Source organism: Silene latifolia, chromosome 5 (genome assembly GCF_048544455.1).
Source record: "Silene latifolia isolate original U9 population chromosome 5, ASM4854445v1, whole genome shotgun sequence".
In the NCBI taxonomy this organism is placed as follows: domain Eukaryota; kingdom Viridiplantae; phylum Streptophyta; class Magnoliopsida; order Caryophyllales; family Caryophyllaceae; genus Silene; species Silene latifolia.
The window spans coordinates 32024862-32030598 of NC_133530.1; the positions used below are offsets into that span (position 1 = coordinate 32024862).

Genomic DNA, 5737 nt, shown 5'->3' on the forward strand with positions numbered 1-5737 from the left:
TCGTGACTCGCACCCGTGGCCTCTTAGTTAGCCGAGGAAGGAGGGCTTGACCAATGAGTTTAGACCGATGTTGTGAGACCGAGGGCCGTAGACTAGACCTTTGGCTCGACTTAGCTACTCAAAGGTAAGGGTAGAGCCTCCTAGGGTGGGTACATTCATACCCCGCGCTCATCTAGGTTCGAGAGTAGGTCTCCTCGCGAGGCGTGTCACATCATTACGCATAAGTGTGTCGCATCGTCCTTAGACCGAGAAATTGCATTACATTTTTGTGCACATGATATGAAGCAAAAATCAGTTTTTATAAACCTCACATAGCCAAATAGCCTTGTTTTCTCCCCTACACCGTTTCCCTTTTTTATTCACCCCCTTTGAGCTTAGCCTTTTCATTTGGCAAACCCACCTAAAATAGCTACATTCCCATAACCACCCTTCCCTAATCAAGAATTGGTCGGTTTTTGTAGTTATGTCGTAGGAGGTGATTTGGGTCGTGACGGTGGATGGCTTGCACGTCCACTTGGGTCGGATTTCAATGTGATTTTGGTTTTGTATATAAATAAGAGGTTGAAAAATTGTAATGAAAAGCAAAATAGAAAAGTGAAAATGTCGAAAAAAAAAAAAAAAATAGTGAGTCATATTGTATATATGTTGTAAAGAAAAAGGCAAGCAACACCCCTCCTCATCATTAAATGGGGTAGAAAAAGCCGTTGCTAAATAAAAAGGGCAAATTGATGTTTTTCCAAAGATGAGTCGGGTTTACACATTTTTTGCATGGCTTGGGAAACCGAGTCGTTGTTACGGTGTAGACGTTACCATTTGTTGAAATAAAAGGAGTCTTATCAAAATTTTCCTACTTGAGTTGGGTTTATGCAATTTTTGCATAGTTTTTGTCACAAATGCTATGTTAGGGCATAGACGTGTCTCATGTGTTGCAATAAAAGATGGGATGTGATGTGTCGACGATTCTTGATTTGAGCCCCACATGTCCAAATGGTGCTTGCACCAATCCCGTTTCGACCTTCTCCTTAGCCCCGTTTTAACCCTTGCTTCATTTCGTGTGCATTCTATCATTGTTGCATTTCATAGGACATAGGACGATCTTACACATTAGATTGCGGGCACGTTTTCGCTAGTTGAGTTAGTCGAGTGATTTTGGTTACTATTTGTCACAAAAATCACCTTGTTCTTTCATTGAGTGACGAGTGAAAACCGTGAGGATGTCGTTGCCTTGGTCCCCTTAGTCATGGGTCCTTTGGTTGAATCTTGTGTCGGCTTTGTAATTCTCGGCGGTCTTGTCCTTTCTTCCCTTTCCCCGCTCTTGAATTTGTTTCTTGAGCATTGGTCACGCATGGGTTGCTTTAGTCACGCTTAGGGGGTTGGCACCTCAATTGGCACTTCGAGACTCGGTACTCCCAACCAAGACCGTGTTTTGTCGTTTGAAAAATTTGGCCACTTAGATGAGGAAAGTGGATCATTTTCTAAGATGCATTCTATTGCTCGGTTACGTGCTTACATGATAGTTGCATCGCATTTTTGTAGCAAGACCCAACTTGCCTTGCAATAGGGCACTTTTTCCTCATGAGTGTCAAATTGTGAGTTGAAGGGGCGTTGAGTGCGCTAATACTCGTTCGGCTTAGGTAGTAGCTTAGTTGAGTGATGCTTATATTGTGCACCCACTCTCCATATCTATTATAGTAGGGACTTGTGCATTGATTTTGAACTTACTCTAGGACGAGTAAGGTTTAAGTGTGGGAAGGTTGATATATGGTTTATTTGCACCTAATTTTCCCTTTTCTTTTACGCATTCCGACTCATATCGAGTCGGTTTTGTATGCCTTTCCTCGTATTTTGTGCCCGATTCCCGTACCTGTGATTTGGTGTATCTTCTTGCAGGAATCGAGTCAAGTATGAAGGAATCGGGGCAAGGAAGGCATCCCTATGCCTTTACATGAAGAAGAAGGTGAGAATTGCTTTGAGTGTAGTGTTCACGGCAGAGCCTAGCACGGCCACCTACAGAACACGTCCCCACCTTGCAAAGAAGAAGAAGAAATGACATGCGAGGTTGTGTTCTCACGGAGCCAAGAAATGCCCACCGGTAGAACACAACATGAAGAATTAAATTGAATTAGAGAAGGAAAAGAGGCTTGACCTCGCTACTGGTTGAGCACCGTGGCCGGTGGTCCACCAAGAAGACGCAACATCAAAGGAGTTTGAAGACTCTCGAAGGTAGTGTTCTCACGGAGGGGCAAGAGCCGGTCCACCGGCAGAACACACTTGCCAGCTTAATTTCCAAAATTGAAGTCATTTTGACCGTTCTGCCGGTAGGAGTGCCGGCAGCCGGTCCACCGGCAGAACGCACACTACAACAAATCTCTTGCATTTTTGACGCTTATAAAGCCAACTCTCGACGCAAAAAAGCGTCATTAATTATATTCTCGACGCTTCCTAAAAGTGTCAAAATTTTGGCCGTCACTATTTTTTGACGATTTTTAGCGTCACCAATTTTGACGCCTTTATGCGTCAATAATAAAAACTACGCTTTTAAGTGTCACTTCTATGGCATAATCACGACGCCAAAATTATATATTCTTGACGCTTTTAAGCATCAATTTTTCATTTTCTCTATAACAAAGTATTGTATGAATCAATTTTGTTTTACCTAATGCATTTATGTTCTTATCATTTAACAAGAATACTATCATACAAATGTACTGGAGTGAATAGCAAGATCAAATCAAAACCAAGAAACTAAAATATATAGCAATGGTATATTTATTAACAACCAATAATGTTTACAAACACTACACAATCTTGCTCGCTACAACTTAAAATTCGACTCTTTGCAAGTTACAGTAACAATTACAGTATTTAACAACATTCCCAACTTTGACATTCTAGATAAGGAGTTCTCTTGTACTCGCGATGTCCAGATGTTTGTTTGCCAGTCATGTGACAGTAGTGGTGAATCTGGTGATGCACTCCAAAATATTGAGGGGTAAGCCGACAATGGGTCATTTATATGCCTCTTAGGACGGGTGCATTCATAGCATAGCGTCCATCTGCAGCTAAACCAACTACTATGCATACAACTCGAAGTTAGAAGAAGAAACAAATAATCACATACTACCTCAATCAAAATACAGATGGCTAGACTCGCTTGAATTATGTATTAGCTAGGATTCGATTTATGAAGGAATGATTAAACATCAGAGGACAAAGACATTCCTCTATCTCAAAAGGTCACCTGCATCCAAATTCACCTAGTGATACATCAAATTTAGTAAGAAAATTCAAGCATATGGACAATGACTAAGCGTACAAGTCAGTAATATCATCTAAATCATACTAGAGCATCAGAAGAAAAGGACTACCTGTTGTCCTTTGAGCACACAAGTAACTGCAACTCGATATCAAATTTTTTAACCCATTTCTTGTTTGATCCTACACCACCAACTAAAGGCTTAAATTTAAGTCGAACCGGCTTTACTCCCTATAAAACTACTTGATATTTTACATCATACCGTGACAGAATCAGAATAGTTAATGTCACACTAACTGAGAGCCCATAAATTTTCTTTTCAAATTCAAGATTACTTTAGAGTTCAGAGATTATGAGAAGACTCAGCATTAAGAAAACACATATAAGAAGCTCAAAAATAAAATACCAAGGAACAATGTAAGTCTTTAGGCTCAATAAAACCCACATTATCAACATTCCTAAAATAGTAAGGAAACGAGTAACACCGATCAATTAACAAAGGGAAAAATGGCATAACTTTCAAAAGGTAAGCCCACTAAAAAATGTTGAGTAGGGAGTTATACTCAAGACATATATAATTTGAGGTACGGAGTTAAGGAGTAAAATAAATAGTACTATTTATTTTACTCCTTAACTCCGTACCTCAAATTATATATATAATTTGATGCAGACAAAATAAATAGTAGTTCGGAGACATTGTTTGTCTGCATCAAATTGTGAGCAATTTCAGCAATAATTTATTCCCAAATAAATGTAGATTTAAACTATTTTGATAAAAATGAATCTACCTGACATTACCAACTACAATTCAAGAAATGTTGGAATCCAGAATATGTATCAAATCAGAAAATTTGATAGAGCTACTATGAATATATTTGAATATAAATATCTAAGAACTTGTCAAACTACTCATCATTGCTGACCTTTCGTCTCTTTTCTCTATATCATTCTTGGGTTTTCAAATCTCCATGAAAAAGCCTATTGGCTACAAGTATTAAGTTGTCACCTGGAGGCCTACAAGCAGAAGAATTGTTAAATCTTAATACAAAGAAACGAATTATAGAACAAGACGGTCTCACGTAAACGGTAAATTAAATAGAACTTGTATTCAGAATCAATACCATTCTCACATAGAAGATTCTTCACTCATTGGAAGACAGTCCCTAAACAGTGACAGACTGTTTCCTTTCTTTCATATGAAGGCATCAACATTTTACGATTAATGAAGCCCCAAGCTCTTGTAACACCATTATAGTATATAAAAGGAGTACAACTCATGGTTACCGAATTCGCTAGGTGCCCTGCGAATCGCGAATTGCTAAAAGCGAATTCTATCATGTTGCTTACTAAAAATACATATAACACACATCCTGTAGGAGCGAATCGCGAATTGGTAAGTACGTATTCATAGCGAATTCGGTAACCATGGTACAACTTATAGATAGCTCAATATTAAGGATATGTTTGAATACATAGTACAATCACTCAAAATCTCTCATACGTTCCTAGGACTTTAATTTGACTTTTAGATGAGAAAAGAAGAATCTTTCTAGTTTCTACAATTATTTAATATCTGAGTAAGCAGCTTAACCACAAAAAAATTAAAGTTAAAATAATGCACAAAATAATTGAGAAATTTGCTTGCATTAAAAGGGGCTTTGGTGCAGCAATATAGAATAAGGGTGATTGTATGAACACTTCGATTAAAATGAAATAAATAGTACCTCCCCTTGATGTACAGCAGCAATTCGTTCCCTAAATATTCTTGACTGCAAAATTTTTGTAATTATGCAAAAAGATATAGTCCAAACTCAAGTTAATGGAAGCTCCATCCCTAAAAATACACACATACGAAGTACATCAAATAATAAGAATAGACAACAATCATAATCCTTTGAATTTGCACAATTCATAAGATAAAGCTTAAGATGAGAGGATGACAAGTAATAGAATAAAATTTGCACAATCAATGATAGTGTATTTTAAGGAATCAAACCGGAAATTGCAGACTTGAAAAACAATTGTAGAACTCCAGTGTTTCTCTACGACATCTTCTGATTTGGCTTTAGGTTGATACTTCGTGACCATTATCAAACAGGTTAGGGCGAGCGAGCGAGAGAGAGAGAGAGAGACTGAGTTAAGGGGAAAGGTATACGTGGGACTAGGGATGGCAGTGGGTCGGGGACCCGACCTGGTCGGACCCTAATGTCAATCGAAATGGGTGTCCTCATTTTTTCACCCATGGGTATGGGTGGGTATGGCCTTAAGAAAATATTTTTGGTCGGTTAAGGTCCTGGTCTAAGTTATGAGACCCATACCCGACCTTTTAGACTTTATTAAAGAAAAAATCAAAATTACAACTTTTCTCGAATTCATACCTTGTGACTTAAACAAAACTAAAGTCTCTTGCTCTTCCTTCATCCCATAAAATGATAAATCTCAACCAAACTCTTCTGACAATACCACCACACCATCACTGAC

The 5737-nt window shown here is 38.4% G+C and overlaps 1 long non-coding RNA gene across 2 annotated transcripts; it reads right to left on the reverse strand.

Moving 5' to 3' along the window:
• Positions 1 to 2743: 2743 nt before the first annotated feature.
• LOC141656052 (uncharacterized) lies at positions 2744 to 5412 on the reverse strand. Of its 2 annotated transcripts, XR_012548309.1 has the most exons (5): positions 5253 to 5412; positions 4981 to 5090; positions 4180 to 4270; positions 3369 to 3438; positions 2744 to 3257 (listed from the first exon to the last, which is right to left on the reverse strand). It is a non-coding gene; the product is annotated as an uncharacterized LOC141656052 (long non-coding RNA). The 2 variants fall into 2 exon arrangements; XR_012548308.1 differs by lacking the exons at positions 2744 to 3257; positions 3369 to 3438 and having other exon boundaries at positions 4139 to 4270.
• Positions 5413 to 5737: the final 325 nt, after the last annotated feature.